Below are 16,686 nucleotides of genomic sequence, written 5' to 3' on the forward strand. Positions count from 1 at the left end.
CAGAGGACTACACCTGCTCTCCCAGAGCTCCCCTCTAGACACAGGGTCATTTAAACAAACAGATGAAGGACCCCAGAGATCACATGCTGTCCCAAGAATCCAAGAGGGTGGGGGGCTGGGGCCACTTCCTAGGGGACAGGATCTCTGAGGCTGTGGCGTCTGAGCTGGGGCTTGGAGGAGGAGGAGGGGGAGGAGGAGCGGCCGTGTGAAGGCTAACGGAAGTGCACAGTAGGGCAGCAGGACTGGCCAGAGCAGAGGCTCTGAGTTGATGTGCGGAGTGGCCAAAACAGAGTGGGCACCAGGGAGGTGTAAGGGGAGGTCAGGGCCCCTGGAGCCGCTGTGATGGGACCTGATTACCTTTCTAAAGTGGACCCAGGCTGCTGGGTGAGTGGGGTAGCCAGGTCCAAGGGCTCTGAGATCACCTGATAGCACCAAGAAAACCAAGACTCCCAGATTTTTGGCTAAGCTTACGGGGACCCCTGAGGGAGCCTGCACAGGAACATGGCAGGGGAGATGGAGTCATATTCTGAACACATTGGGTTTGAGACTCCTGTGGGGTTTTCAGGAGATGCCAGAAAGGTAGCCAGACGGAAGAGCCTGGAAGACAGGCATTGGGGCAGTTGGTGGGGTCATGCCTGGGAACAACCTTTCAGAGGCACCAGCGCCTGGAGAGCCTGGCTGAGGTTGCCTTCCCCGTCCGCTTGCACAGGACAGACCACATCTGCCTGCACGTCGCAGGAATCCCTTGCATATCCTCGAGTATTCCGGGAGTCTCTGTCCACAGCGCATCTGCCCTTTCCTGAGCCCCTCAGTTCTTGGCACATCGAACCAAACGTCACTCACCGTTCTCTGGGCTGCAGGACCCTTGGTCACTCTCAGAAGGACAAGCTGCCTCCTCAGAGGCAGGACCTGCTGATACCTGACTTCAAGTCTCTGCCACTCAGCCCACAGCCTGTATGAACTTCACTCCTCTGAGTTTTTAATTACGTGCGGTTCTTAGTCTCCCCTGAGTGCTGATGAGACCCTGCCCTGTGAGATGTCCACAGTGTGCAGCCTCTCTCCAGCGGGTCCCCTGGACTCTGTGGGGTCTCAGAGGGTAGAAGCGTTTCCACACCCAGAGGCAGGCGTTGAGGGTTCTCCGACGCTTCCGCATTAGCCAAAGACACCTCCTCTGAGCTAATGGGACACGAAAGGGGGCATTTAGGCCCCTATCCCATACGCCGGGGCAGCAAACACCAGACCGGCGGCATTGGGCAGGTGGCAGAGCTTCTGAGTCACCTTTTCTTCGTGTCCGGGCTGATGCAGGGGACGTGGTGCCAGCAGCTTGCTCAGTCACAGGGAGCGATCACCCAGCAGGCTGGCGCTCATATTCCAGGCATATCTGGTATCTCGAGCCTGGAAAAGCGGCCTCTGGGCGCCTCTGCACACAGAACATAAAAGGCTCCTGTTCCCCTTGAATGTCCAGCTGGCATCAGCACGCTCGCCCGCAGCCTGGCGCCGTCCCTGCAGCCCAGCTGCGGGCCCAGTGCAGGTGCTGCCCATGCCTGCCTCTCCCCGTCCCCTGGCGGCCATCCTCTCCCTGCGCTGGGAGCTCGGGGCCTGTTTGCCTCTTGGAGACGCTGCCTTCCCCACTGTCCTCATTGGACTCGGGCTGGGGATCTCAGCCACATCCTGGAGCGCCTCATTTAAAGTAGTGATGAGCTGACAATTCTGACTTCAGAAAAATGCAGAGGGCAAGGTGCATTTTCCCGAAGGTGAGAGAATATCTGAGAACCAAAGAAAGTTCCTCGGGCTGCCCCGCCTTGGGCTGAAAGACCCCCAAGCGTGGCAGGATTTGAACGGTTAGCCATCACCCCACTGGCCTGAGGAGCGGGCAAGTGACGGAGCAGGTCCTCAGGCTCTGACGACTGAGTAGATACACGCAGAGGCAGGGAACATCGTCCACAGCAGCTGTATTATTTAGAGAAGCTCGGGGAATCTCGGAGGAGAGCAGACACTGCATGCATTTGCATATTAAAATGGAAATGGCAATTAACTACCAAAATAAGACATTTTTATAACATTTTTATTGAAGTTTTAATGAACAAATAAAAGAAACAGAAATCTGCACGTGCCTTGCGAGCCATATAAAAACGACTAAATCAAGATGAAATGGCAAGAACCAGCAACACCTCAACTTCCTCTGCTTCTCCAAATAAATAAGCAAGTGCTCACAGCTTCACCCGCCGACGAGCACGCACGTGTGCACACACACATAGCCTTAGCCCAGAGACTAAGAAATGCAGGAAAATGGGACAGGGTGGGAGGGGGAAGGATGAAAGAGGGAGGAGGTAGGGAGGAGGAGAGGAAGGAACCACCCTGGACGGAAGCCCGGGCAGCTGCGCTGTGCACGGTTGGTGGTCAGCCCTGCACCAAGAGTTGCGGCCCAGAGGACACGTGGGCTCTGGGGGCAGGAGGTGGGGCTGTGTGGGGCTTGGAGGGCCTGGGAATCCTCACGGCTCCATTGACCAAGAGGGCGGCCTGAGAGGGAGCCTCCTAATTACCGTAGGGATGTTTGATCGGGAAGGAGGTGGAAATTTCTGTATGCGGAAGACAGAGGGGAAACGTTGGCCTGTGTGAGCTGAACGGAGCCATGGACTGGTCATAGGTCACCCCCTTGACAGGTGGGTCAGTATAGAGACTGACAGAAACTTGTCACCTGGGGACAAGGAGACGGTGGGGGGTGGTAAACTGTGTGGGAAAAACTGCCGTCCACGGGGGTGGGGTCTGGATGGTGGACTGGGGAACGGCTGTCAGTCACCGTCTTCCAAACCTTAGGGGCCAAATGTGGGTCTTTTCTAATGTGTGTGTGTGGGGAATTCGTCCCCCTGTGGCCAAAAGCTGACATTTTCCCGTGTTCAGCGGGAACAACCCCGACGAGACGTCTGCTCCCAGTAATTGCTCACAATACACAATACACAAACCGGTTTACAATCTTACCTCGATTTTATCACAACTAATTTAAAACTCATATTGCCACTCCCCTCCCCCACTCCCAAAACACATAATTTAATCTGGTTCTTACACACACACACACACACACAGAGGAATTTGATCCAGAGCAATTTTTCTCAATTAAAATTTGTGATTACGTTTCTGATCTTCCACGGCAGAGTTCTGAGTGGGGCTGTGATATAATTTAACTTCTCCTAAATTGCTGACACCAATAACCCTATAAATTAACAGATGGTGGAGGGAACTCTCCTGGCTTCTTCCTTGCGATTTTGTAATGGTATGATTTTGTAATAGGGGTTTTGAGTCTAAGCCAGGAACCACTCATCTGGCACTGATGAGAGCTTTTCCCATTTCATCATCTCTGAAGCTGATTGCATGGGTTTTAGTTCAATGAAGATGCAGAATCAAGAGAACTGTTCACCTCCTGGTCCAGCACCCTTGCAGAGCCTGGCTGAGGGGGGAGCCCCAGGGCTTGGCACTGGACTGGGCTGGTGAGGTTCGGGTGGCCGTCTGACCCATGCGCTCCCTGCCAGGCTCGGTGTTCCCCGCCTACTGAGGCTGACCAGCCATTCTCTTAGCTTCCGAGCTCACTGCAGTCATCCTTGTTTTGCTCTTGTTGAGCTGTTTTAATAGCTACATAGCGCCTAGGGCTTTTGAAAGTGTGTCTACATGCCCCTTTGAAATTCCCAGTATCCTTAAATATTTTGCTTCTTTAGCTCAGTGTACTTAAAATGGTTTATTAGTTAAGGTGCATTAAGATCAGAAAGCCCAAGTCACCTAGACAGTGGCTGCCAACATGAAAAAAAATATAAAGAAATAAAAATGACCCAAAGAACCAGATGCGGTAGATGTTTCGAAGTGGCAGAATGCGCCCTGCCTCACACCAGTCTTGTCAGGCCAACCTTGTCTGTATGGAGAGGTTATTTTCTTCCCTCTGTCAAAAACTGTCGACCAGACTGTTCAAATATAACAGTCCTGCTTGTGTAGAGTTTAGCAGCCAGCGATGAGTACCATTCCCATCCTGCAAGGGTTAACTCCTCACCTTCAACAAAAATACGCTCTTTGGAATTCAGCGGGGAGGATGGGGAGGGTAGGTCCCAGATAAAATACAGGATGCCTAGTTGAGCTTGAATTTCAGATAAACAACAAAAAAATTTTTAGCGTAAATATGTCCCGTGTGATATTTGGGACACACTTATACTAATACTTATACTAAAATTTACTTGTTAATTTGAAATTCAAATGTAACTGGGCATCCTGCATTTCTGTTTGCTAAATCTGGCAGCCTTAGCAGGGAGGTCCTGTCAACCAGCCAGGTCACCCCTCCCCTCTTGCCCTGAGCCTCTTGGGACCACCTTTAAAGAGGTAAATTTAGGGTAAATTTAAGTCCACCTAACATATCAGAATCTTGATTTCCTCACTCATAAAATAAAGCTGTTGAGAGGATTAAATGTTGTGTTGACGGATGCACCCAGCCAGGTGCTGCCCAAAAGAGACAAACCACTACATATATTTATAGCCTGCTTGCATTTGCGTTTTAGGAAATGTGCACACGTGTTTTCCAGAGCAGCAGCTACGGCACCTGGGGAGGACGTGTTTGTGGCCGGCAGGCGTGGAAGTGTCCGGGGTCTGGGGCCAAGGTGGGGCTGGATCAGAGCAGGAATGTCACTGGGGGTGGAACCTGCTCCCGAGGTGCAGTTGCCAAGTCTCTGTTTTGAGCCTCAGGTGAACACTTCAGAAAGTAGCCTCTCGAGCAAGAGGCAAGTAGCTGAGGGCTCCCATCTGTGCGCAGTTGGGAGCCCCTTAGCCAGACAGCAGCTAGCTGAGGAAGGAGGGAGCAGCTGCACCAGGCCTGGTGCTCAGGCCTCGGGGGCCTGGCTGAAAAGGACTTGGTCTGCCCTTGTAACACGTTTTAACTGGGGAGTGAGAAGTGACTATTTTTCCAAAGATTTCTTTGATGTGGACCATTTTTAGTCTTTATTGAATTTGGTACAGTATCGCTTCCATTTTATGTTTTGGTCTTTTGGCCGTGAGGCATGTGGGATCTTAGTTCCCCAACCAGGGATCGAACCCACACCCCCTGCCTTGGAAGGTGAAGTCTTAGCCACTCGACCGCCAGGGAAGTCCCGAGAGCTGAACTTTTCCCTACAATTCCCAACCAGTTCTGACTTTTGGTCTGTTTTCTAATCTTCGTCTCTGATCACATTCCAGGAATTAAACTGATTTTTTCTGAATGGTTCTTCAAACCTGCCACTATATCATGTCTTTTCCTAGTGGCATAAAAATAATAGGAACTTTCTCATTTCAAAGTGGACAAGCACGTGCCCTTCGAGAGAGACACCCCTTGGCAGTGCCCAAGTGGGGTCCCTGGGACGCACATGTCTTTCCCACCCAGTCCATAGGCCTGCTAGCATTTCCTGTTTCTGGAAGAACACATCTCTCAGTTTCGAAGACAGAAACACTTGGACCACAGATGGGACAGGTCTCTTGTTTAAGTTCTTGCAGAAAGTCAAGAACCGAAGACGCTTGAGTTTCAGCTTCAGTTGGGGTGAATGCCCCAAAGCTGTATCCCCAAGTTTACACTCAAGCTCAGGGTGGGACGGAGGAGTTTTTAAAGACTCAGTAATATTTGGAGTTGGGAGCAAGCCAGGATGTCCCGCTGCAGGAAATCTCTTAAATCACATATTAGATAATTTTGTTCTGCCTCCTGTAAGACATTTAACAGAGACGGAATTTTCCTTGCACTTACAAGAAACGTAATTAAAAAAGAAAAAAACAGTTCATCAACGGACTTGGGCATATTCAGCTTTTTAGTTTCCACTGTGACTTGGAATCAGTGGTCCAGGGGCCTATGTCTCCTCAGCCAGCAGTACCTGGAGAGCGGCCTCCTCTTCAGTCACTGGGGCCCCTGGGTTTCCATTCGAGCACAGAACAAGTCGGTGGGCGCCCCAAGCAGAGAGGAAGTGCTCGCCTGGTGAAGTCCATAGGACTCCTGCCTGGGGGCCTGCAAACAGAACTCAACCCCCCCGGCAAACAACGTGTCTCTGCAAAGGGCTCGGTGCAGCTGAAGAACTGCACATGCTTGTTCAGAGTCCAACTCCTCACGTCTTCCCTCTTGGGGCCACTTTATTATTGGGAAGAGTCGGCTCCAATCCGGGGTCCCTTCCCTCCCCTGCCCACACTTCCTTCCCTACCGCCCCCCACCCCGTGTTTCCTGAGTTATAACTTTGTATGTTTCCACCTGAAAAATACACCACGTCCATTTCGGGGTCCTGTGTTAAACTGTGTGGAAGTGTGTGAGGAGGTGGAATCCATGAAGCAGAGTGACCTCATGTGGGGACATGAAGAGGCGAGGCCGACGGGATGTGCCCTCATCAAAGGGGCGGGCTGTTAGCAGGAACACCCATTAATAACCGTGCAGCAGGGGAGGGGGGCAGGCCATCAGGTGAAGGCGAACTCAGTGCAATCTCTATTAAATGAGCTAATTATATCCTTTAATTTTACTTTCAAAGGATCGTGGATACCTTGCAAAAAAACACGCAGAGCGTGTCAAGTTACTTTCAGTGCTATGGAAAGAAAAATAATTATAGTAACTATTAACAGTGCAATGTGGAAATTAACCCCTGTGCAAGGGGAGGGGAGGGGGTGAGGGTCCTAAGCGTCGTGCACTTGCTCACCTCCGGGAGAGGCGTCTTGGAGGAGGCTTCTCCTCACGGGCTGGAAGCAGAGGAGATGGGAATGTCCCTTGCCCTGAATTTGCTGTCTGCTTTGTTGCCCTTATTTCCGTCGTCTTCCGATGACCTCTGCACACGGGCCTCTCTTTCCTCTATCCCTGTCCTGTGAGTCTGCTAAGAACTCATAAATAAGGTTCCCTCTGAGGAGAACTTTCAAGACACCAAGAGCGAAAAGGCAAAACTATGGAGACAGTAAAGGGCTCAGTGGTTGCCAGGGGTTCGCAGGGAGGGAGGGATGACTAGGTGGAGCACAGAGGATTTTAGGGCAGTGAAACTGCTCTGTAGGCTACTGTAAGGATGGACTCATGACATTACGTGTTTGTTGGCCCCGCAGACGTACAGCAGCAGGAGTGAACCCTGATGTAAACTGTGGACTCCGGGTGAGGATGGTGAATCAGTGTAGGTTCATTGTTTGTAACAAATGCCCCGCTCTGGCGCGGGGTTTTCGTAATGGGGGAGGCTGTGTGTGGAGACAGGAGGTAGGGCCTCTATGGGAAATCTCTGTACCTTCTGCTCAGTTTTTTTTTTTTGCGGTACGCGGGCCTCTCACTGCTGTGGCCTCTCCCGTTGCGGAGCACAGGCTCCGGACACACAGGCTCAGCGGCCATGGCTCACGGGCCCAGCAGCTCCGCGGCACGTGGGATCTTCCCGGACCGGGGCACGAACCCGTGTCCCCTGCATCGGCAGGCGGACTCTCAACCACTGCGCCACCACGGAAACCCCGCTCGTATGGGAAATCTCTGTACCTTCTGCTCAGTTTTTTTTTTTTGCGGTACGCGGGCCTCTCACTGCTGTGGCCTCTCCCGTTGCGGAGCACAGGCTCCGGACACACAGGCTCAGCGGCCATGGCTCACGGGCCCAGCAGCTCCGCGGCACGTGGGATCTTCCCGGACCGGGGCACGAACCCGTGTCCCCTGCATCGGCAGGCGGACTCTCAACCACTGCGCCACCAGGGAAACCCTGCTCAGTTTTGCTGTGAACGTAAAACAGCTCTAAAAAATGAAGTCTACTAAACACACACACACACACACACACAGACAATGAGACAGCACCTCAAATCCTAGGGCTGCAGAGGCAGTGGGGTGGGGAGCGGGTCACCGGAGCCAGTAATCCATCAGAAGTGCCGAGCAGGAGGGGCTGTGTGGTGGAGTTGGGGCAGGAGAATGCAGCTGCCAGAGCAATGCTGTAGACAGGGGATGATGCCCTGTCTCTCTCCAGCTCCCCAGGCCTGTGCCTCCATTGGCCTCCCATCTGGAAACTGGGGGCCAAGGCTCCTGGCAGGCGTGATTCCCTCTACACCGAGGATGGAGTAGGGACACTTCCCCGAAGGACAGGAGATGACTGCACCTGGGGCAGAGGGCAACCACGGCAGACGTGGGCGCCGTAGCCTGGGCCGCTCTGTCCTGGTTGTCTCAGTTTCCCTGGGCAGTGTGACCCAGATGGACATGGACAACCCTGTAATTCAGGGCTGTGCTGGACACCGGACAGCAGCAGGAAAGGTGGGATGGACAGACATCAGACAAACGGTCACACACATAAATAGAAATCCCACAGACTGGTAAACGTGGTCAGGGAAGGGTGCAGGTGCTCGGCGGTGTCATGGGGATGTGCCTGGGTTAGGGGTCAGGGGTGGCTTTTCTGAGAAAGGGAAATTTCAGTAGGGACCTGATGGGTGGGTAGGAGTTGGGTGAAGGGCTGGGGACAGGACAGCGCGAAGAAGTAGAAACTGGCCTCAAGGCAACAGGGAGCTCAACAGTTAGAGGGACTAAAGGCCCCATGTGGCCGGGTGGACAGGGAGGAGAGAGCCGCGTGAGATGGGCAGCAGGGGACATAGGCAGGACAGTGCCTGGCCCTGCAGCCCCCAGTGCAGTGGAAGTCATGTGCAGAGGCTGAGCAGGGAATGGCAGGGCTGGTCTGTGTTTTAAAAGATCAGCTTGGGGTCTTCCCTGGTGGCGCACTCGTTAGGAATCCGCCTGCCAATGCAGGGGACATGGGTTCGAGCCCTGGTCTGGGAAGATCCCACATGCTGCGGAGCAGCTAAGCCCGTGCGCCCACAACTACTGAGCCTGTGCTCTAGAGCCCGCGAGCCACAACTACTGAGCCTGGGTGCCACAACTACTGAAGCCCGAGAACCTAGAGCCCATGCTCTGCAACAAGAGAAGCCACCGCACTGAGAAGCCCGTGCGCGGCAACGAAGAGTAGCCCCCGCTCGCCACAACTCGGGAAAGACTGCGTACAGCAACGAAGACCCAACACAGCCAAAAATAAATAAATAAATAAATAAACTTATTAAATAAAAGATCAGCTTGGCTACCCTGTGAGCATCCATTGGAAGAGGTGAGGGGGAAGCAGGGATTGCAGTCAGGAAACATGCAGCAGCCAGGGCAGGGGAAGACCAAGCCTCAGATGCTGAGGTGACGATGGAGTACGTGGGGGGACATTTTGGAGGTGGAAGCTACCAGACTTGCTGGTGAATTGGACGCAGGGGAAGAGAGAAAGGGACCGGGCAAGGCTGGCCTTCCATTCGAGGTGACCAGCCAGCTGCCTGGAAGCGTTGTTTACTTGGATGAGGACAAGAGGGCGGAGTGGAAGTTCCTGGACAGTGGGGAGGTCAAGAGTTCTGCTTTGGACACGTCACTTTTGAAGCCTGGTGTTGGTTCTGATGCTTAACTAGCAAAACCACTGGCTCCTTATGCCAAAATCACCCCCGGGGAACAACAGAGGGAAATTGATGGGGGTTAGATGGGTTCCAAATCGACATGCTTGAGGCTGGGGTTTTGGCTGGGGGCAGGAGGTAGCTGCGCACAGCTGCGGGAGAACGCAGAGTGAAGGGGACTGTTGGAGATCTGCTCTAGTTTATCCCAGGTCCTGCTACCATTGCCTTGGGACAAGCAGGTCCTGCCCCACACCTGTGGCCACACCCCACACCTGTGGCCATGCAGAGTTCACGTGCAGGTGGCCTAACATCAGAACAGCAAAGAGCCCAGTGCTCATGGGGAGCCAAGCAAAACAGGTGTGGACCACCTGACCTCAGCAGTCACTTCCCACCAGTCTCCTTGCAGACTACCTGGAGATCATACTAGTGCAGGCTAAGGCGGTGGGGGTGCAAGGGGGCTCATCCTAATGCTGCTTCTCTCTGGAGTGGGGGAAGGTGCAGCTCTGACCTAAGGGGAAATCTGGTGGAGTGAAGGGTGATTGATATGATCTTCTGGAGCCTCTCCGGTGACAGAGCTTCCACCACCACTCCTAAGGTCACATGGGTTCCCTGGGCTGGCTTTCCTCCAGAGGCACTGCAGGGCAGAGTAGCAGATTTCCACCAGAGGGAAATGAGCTCACAGGCAAAATAACAAGACATTTGAGAAGCACATGCATTAAAAAAAAAAAAAAGGCAACAAACTGTGTTACAGATCATTCCAGATTCCATCAGAAGCAGAAATACTAGAACAGAGAGACCAATTTTAAAATTCAGCTTAATAAACATACTAAAAGAGATAGAAGATGTTATAAGCAGAGTGAAACAAGAACAAGAAAATATACAAAATAACCAAGCAGAAGTGTTAAGTATTGAAATGTTTTAGTTAAAGAGCAGTGCAGGGGATAAATACTAAATACAGCTGGAGAATGAATTAGTGAAATGAAGGACCAGCTTGATATATCTGCCCCCCAAAAAAGAAGAAAAGCACAAAGAAAATGTTTTTTAAAAGCTATAACCCAAGAAATAAAGAAGTTAAGGTACTAACATCCGAGTAATGGAAGTCCCACAAAAAAAGAAAAAGAAAAATATAGCAGAGGGTATATTTGAAGAAAATGTGAAGATAAAATCTCTGGGATTAAAAACAATGGGTGAATGGTCCCAGATTGAAAAGGTCTTATTAGATTGCCAAAAAGGAAAGATGGGTGCAGAGGTGGGGTGGGGAATCAAACCTACACACTTACAATGAATTTAAGAGCAAAAAAGATAAAGATCTAAAAGTTTTCTAGAGAGGAAGAAAAGATCACATACAGAGAACCAGAATCATAGGGATTTCAGGATTTTCAACAGCAACACCAGATGCAAGAAGACAATGGGGTGTTATTTTCCAAGTACAAAAGAAAAAGAACTTAGAACATAGAATTTTATATGCCACCAAATTGTCATTCAAATGTGAAGTCATAACAAAATTTCCCATTAAACATTGTCCTAGACAGTGCAATAGAAGAAGAAAAAGAAACTAGAGATATAAGGATTGGAAAGGAAGGAAAAAATTGTTATTATTTTCAGATGATATGGTTGTTTACATAGAAAGTCCCGAAGAATCTACATAAAATCTTTTAGAAATTGGAGAGTTTAGCAAGTTGGCTGATGTAAGCTTAATATATGAAAATAAGTTATATTCTATATACCAGCAGCAAAAAAAAAAACCCAAAAACCCAGACTAGGAAACACAGTTAATGAGAAAATACCATTTATAATAGTATCAGAAAATGTCAAGTACATTTGTAAATAAAAATGTTTTTTTATTAAAAAATTTTTTTAAATGTTTAAGACTTATAAAGGTAAAATTATAAACCTTTACTAAGTGTAAGTAAAGGAGTTCTAATAAAGGAAAGAAAGACTTCATAGCATTAAAATATCATTTTCCCCATATTGATCTATCCTGACTATAGCCAATGCAATTCTGGTCCACATCCAAACAGAACTTTTCATGGAACTTGGCAAGATGATTATACAGTAAAGTAGAGGACCAAGAATAGCCAGTAACCCTTCTAAAGAGAAGAGTGCAGCGTGGGTACTTTTCCTACCACATATCAAGGCTCATTACAAAGTTCTAGTAATTAAGACTATGTGATGTTGTCACAAAGATTGACCAATTCCCCAAATTCCCAGAAACAGATGCATGGAATTTTGGTTTATGATAGACATAGCATTTCAAATCATTGGTTAAAGGAAGGGTTGTTTAATAAAATGAGTTGGAAAAAATAGTGTCATTACTCTATAAAAATTATGAAACTGGATCACTACCTCACATCATGTTTTGAAAATCAACTCAGGTTGAATGAAGAAGTTAAATGTCAAAAATCTCTTAGAGGAAAATATAGGTGGATCTTGGGTTATTTACAAATTAGAAGAAAATATTAGCTGTCCATACAGTTGACAAAAGATTAGTATCAAGAACACTGAAAGAACCAATACAAATCAAGAAGGAAAGTACAAAACATACCATTAGAGAAAAAGGCAGAAGACAAGAATTTTATACAAAAGGAAATATACGACAAATAAACATAAAAAGAGATGTTCAGCCTCATAAAGGAGTTGGGAAATGTAAATCACGTCCTCAGTGAGAAGAATTTAACCCCCATTTGATTGGCAAAAATTAAAAAGTCTGACAGATCCAAATGTCAGAAAGGATGAGCATCATTAGGCTTTTTATTCGTTGCAGGAAAGCATAAGTTGGTTTAAGCCCTTTAGAAGAAAGTTTGGCATTATCTCTCAAATTTGAACATTCCCATACCCTATGATTCAGCAATCCTACTCCTCCATCTACACTCGAGAAATATTTGCATATGTCTAACAGTAAGAGGCATGTACAAGAGTGTTTGTAGAATTACTGTTCATAATAACAAAAACCTAGAAACAACCAAAATGCCCATGAATGAGAGAGTGGTCTTTTCTTTTCTTTTTTTTAATAAATTTATTTATTTTATTTATTTTTGGCTGTGTTGGGTCTCGTTGCTACGTGTGGGCTTTCTCTAGTTGCGACAAGTGAGGGCTACTCTTTGTTGCCCTGTGCGGACTTCTCATTGCGGTGGCTTCTCTTGTTGCGGAGCACAGGCTCTAGGTGCACAGGCTTCAGTAGTTGTGGCATGAGGGCTCGGTAGTTGTGGCTCATAGGCTGTCAAGTGCAGGCTCAGTAGTTGTGGTGCACAGGCTTTGTTGTTCCACGGCATGTGGGATCTTCCGGGAGCAGGGCTCAAACCCGTGTCCCGTGCATTGGCAGGCGAATTCTTAACCACTGTGCCACCAGGAAGTCCTACAGTGGTCTTTTCATTCAACGAAATATTATGCAGAAATCAAGACGGCTGAACTACAGCAACATGCAACAATATGGATGAATCTGAGCTACATAATAAGTTTAAAAAACAAAACAATAAGCTCCCAAATACTACTCTGAGCATCGTACTATTTTTATAAAGTTTAAAACAATGAGAATTTTTAGAAGACAGGTTGGCAGAGTGGATTTTTTTTTTTAATGACCCAACTACATGCAGCTACAAGAAACTCACTCCAAATATAATGATATAGGTAGGTTGAAAGTAAATAGATGGGTAAAGATTCAAACATTAATTTTAAAACACAAGAGTGGCAATATTATTATCACATAAAGTAGCCTTCAGTGAATTACCAGGGACAAAAAGAAACATTACATAATGGTAAAAGGGTCAATACAGTCTGAAGATATAACAATCCCAAATGTATGTGCACCAAGCACAGAGTTTCAAAATTCATGAAGCAAAACATGATAAAAGTGTAAGGAGAAACAGCCAGATCCACAATTACAGTTAAAGACTTCAATATCCCACTCTCAGCAATTGATAAAACTACTAGGTGGAAAGTAAACTAGGATACAGAGAACCAAACAATACCATGAACCAACAGATCTAACAGTTGTTTATAAAATATTTAATCCCAACAACAGTAGAATACACATTCTTTTCAAATGGAAACATTCACCAAGGTAGACCATATCCAAGGTCATAAAACAAACCTCAACAAATGTAAGAAAATTGAAATCATGCAGAATATGTTCTTTGTTTTTAATGGAATCAAACTAGAAATCAATAACTGAAAGATCACAGGAAAATCTCCAAACATTTGGAAAGTTTTTGAAGGCACTTCTAGATTCATGGATCAAAGAGAAAGTCTCCAAGGAAAACTAAAAGGTACTTAAAGCTGAATTAAAATGAAAATACAGCATATCAAATTTTGTGGGATGTAGTTAAAGCAGCACTGAGAGGGAAATTTATAGCACCAAATGCTTACATTAGAAAAAAAAATTCTCAAATCAATAATCTAAGCTCCTACCTTAAGAAACTAGAAAGAGAAAAGTAAAAAAAAAAAAATCAAAGCAAGCAGAAGAAAGGAAATAGTAAAGAGAAGAAAGGGATGAAATTGAAACAGGAAAACAGTAGAGAAAAACCAATGAAACAAAAAGCGGATTCTTTGAGCAGAGCAATAAAATTGATAAACCTCTAGCAAGACTGGCAAAGATTAAAAGAGAAAAGACACAAATTACCAATATCAGGAATGAAAAAGGGGATATCACTATAGACCCTGCCGCCATTAAAAGGGTAATCTGGAAATACTACAAACAACTCTATGCGTGAATCAATAAATCCCACAACTTAGAAGAAATAGACCGACTTCTCAAAAAACACAAGGTGGAGAGGATGAGGTTCCAGAGGAATACTGTGATTAAAGAAGGAAAGGCAGTTAGACTGGAGCTCTGAGGGACTCCAGCATTTAGAGTCAGGTAGAAAAAGCAAAGAAGAATCAGCCCTAGAAGCAAGGTACAACCAGCATCATGTCACAAAACCCCAAAAAAGAAATTGTTCCAGAAGGAGAGTGGGGGTGGTCAAATAGGGTCTGAGGACAATAAGTGACCGTGACTTCAACATTTCACAATGTTAGGAGGTCAAGGTGGCTTTGGCAAGAGCGTTTTGATGGAGTGAATGGTGAGGACAGAAGCCAGATTGGAGTGGGCTGAAGAGTTGAATGGAAGGTGACAAAGTGGATAAATCCTATGTAGACAAGTTACTGAGACACTGGGCTAGGAAGGAGAATAGAGAGAGGGCAGCAGCTCCAGCACATGAGAGGAGTTGACAGACTCTTGGTCATCCTTGCTTTATGGATGCTTTGAGACAGGAGTCACTGGAGCGTGTTTGAAAGCTGCTGGGCATGGTGGACTCTTCTAAGGATGCGCTCACTGGCACTCGGGATGTTTTTCATTTACCCAGACTCAAACTAGCCAGCTGAGAATACCTAAGACTCTGAGATTCAAGGAATTTTTTTTTAATGCATGTGCATTTCTCCATTAGGCTCTGAGCCCTGGAAATCTGGAGGAGGGTGTGTTGGCCTCAGGTCCCTGAGCACAGAGCCCTGATGTGCGTGAGAATTCTCATTTTCTGCCTGCACCTCTGAAGTGGACCATGTAGCTCTCTAAACCAATTTTTTAAAACTTCTTGGAGATCTGATTTTCCATTTGTAGTGTTTTCCTTCTCTATAGAAATGAACCAGTCACAGGCATCTTCCTGGCATCTCACATCGCTACCCAAAAGGAGAGGAGCCGAATCAATCCCTTGGTCCCGCTCGGGGCAGCAACAGTTTGAGCCTCACCAGCACAGCAGCTCTGGGAGTGCAGTCTCTGTGTCCAGACCCTCTCCCCTTTCTCCTCTGCGTGACCTTCCCGAGCCTCGGCTTCCCCATCTGTGAGATTGGTTGATAGTGCCTATCTCGTGGGGTTGTGGGGATAACTACTGCCTAGCATCTGTGTAGTCTGCACCCCACAAATGGCAGCCTTCATTATCCATCTGCATCCAGCCCAAGTGACCCTGGGTCCCGTGGAGGAACCAAGGAGGGAAGCAGATGTCTTTGGTCCAATGGTGGTCTTGCCCAAGAAGTTAAGGCACATTTTCCTCCTCCGGTTTCGAAAGAGCCACTGAGCTTCTGTGCTGTTGGTGAGGATGACCAGTCTGATCTCAATTAAGAGATGGCCGGGCTAGGCCTCTGCCAAAAGACAAGCTGTAGTGAATCACCAGCATCTGGCTGGGTTTTTATTGATTGAGGTCTTCTAAGCCCCTATCTTGTTTTCTGGAAAGAAAGCAAAAGAAAAACTTGGCACTCTTTAATGTGAAATACAGCATTACCGTGCCAGTTTCTTCCTTCCTTCCTTCCTACTTTCCTTCCTTCCTTCCTTCCTTCCTTCCTTCCTTCCTCATAATGAAACTTGAAAAGTCATGTAAAGTAATCCACATTTTAAATGGGCTTAGAAGAATTACTGGAGAAATACTATGACAATCCAATTGTAAAGTGAATCTTCTCACCCTAGTTTTCTTTATCGTAAATGTGGATTTTCTTATTTGGAGTTTGCTTAAAGCCACATTTAGTTTTTTGTTTTTGTTTTTTTTTTTAACGTACTGAGATTGTTTTCTCTGTGACTCTCATTGGGACTTTGGACTCCACGCCCCTGCCCCCAGTGCCTCACACAAGCTGGGTCAGCATCCCCACGGTTCCTCTGGGTGGGGCTCTGGCCCTTTATCCACATGACTGAAAAGTCCCTCATTCATCAGCATGTGCCTTGGGAGAGTGTCATGTCCGCTGAGGGGTGGGATTCTCAGGGTGTTTCTCCTCCAGCCCAGGACTTCAGTTCTCGCCCCTCCTGCTCAACGTATTACCTTTCTCAGCAAGTGAAGGTTTTAGCATTTCATCAGAACAGAAAAGAACCCGACTCAGACCAACATCCACCAGCCAAAAGAGAAAAGAACAACAAACGCCCAACAAAATACAAATAAATTTCTTTAAAAGTGCAGTCGTTGGGAAAAAGAAAAGGCAGTTCGTCAGCTTGACATCAGAGGAGCTGCAGTCACCCTGACAGCTCGCAAAGGCTAATGTTTTATTCACCAGGCCTGAAAAATAACTTCCCAACGAAGGCCCCATAAATAAACCAGCGTGATGAATATTACACGAAATAAAAACTGATAAAGCAAGAGCCCTAAACACGAACCACACAACAAGGTTAGGAAGTGTGTGGTTTTCATTGCCTCTAATGCCAGGTGACCGGTTTGGCAAACTGCCCGCTCGCCAGGACCCGGAGGAGGGAGCAGACCACCGAGGACACCCTCTCGCCCCAGCTCCCGGGGGCCAAAGGTGAAACTTTCCAAATGGATTCCATTTCTTTCATCTCTTTCGTATTAGGATGTC

This window comes from Physeter macrocephalus, chromosome 14 (assembly GCF_002837175.3).
Source record: "Physeter macrocephalus isolate SW-GA chromosome 14, ASM283717v5, whole genome shotgun sequence".
Lineage (NCBI taxonomy): Eukaryota > Metazoa > Chordata > Mammalia > Artiodactyla > Physeteridae > Physeter > Physeter macrocephalus.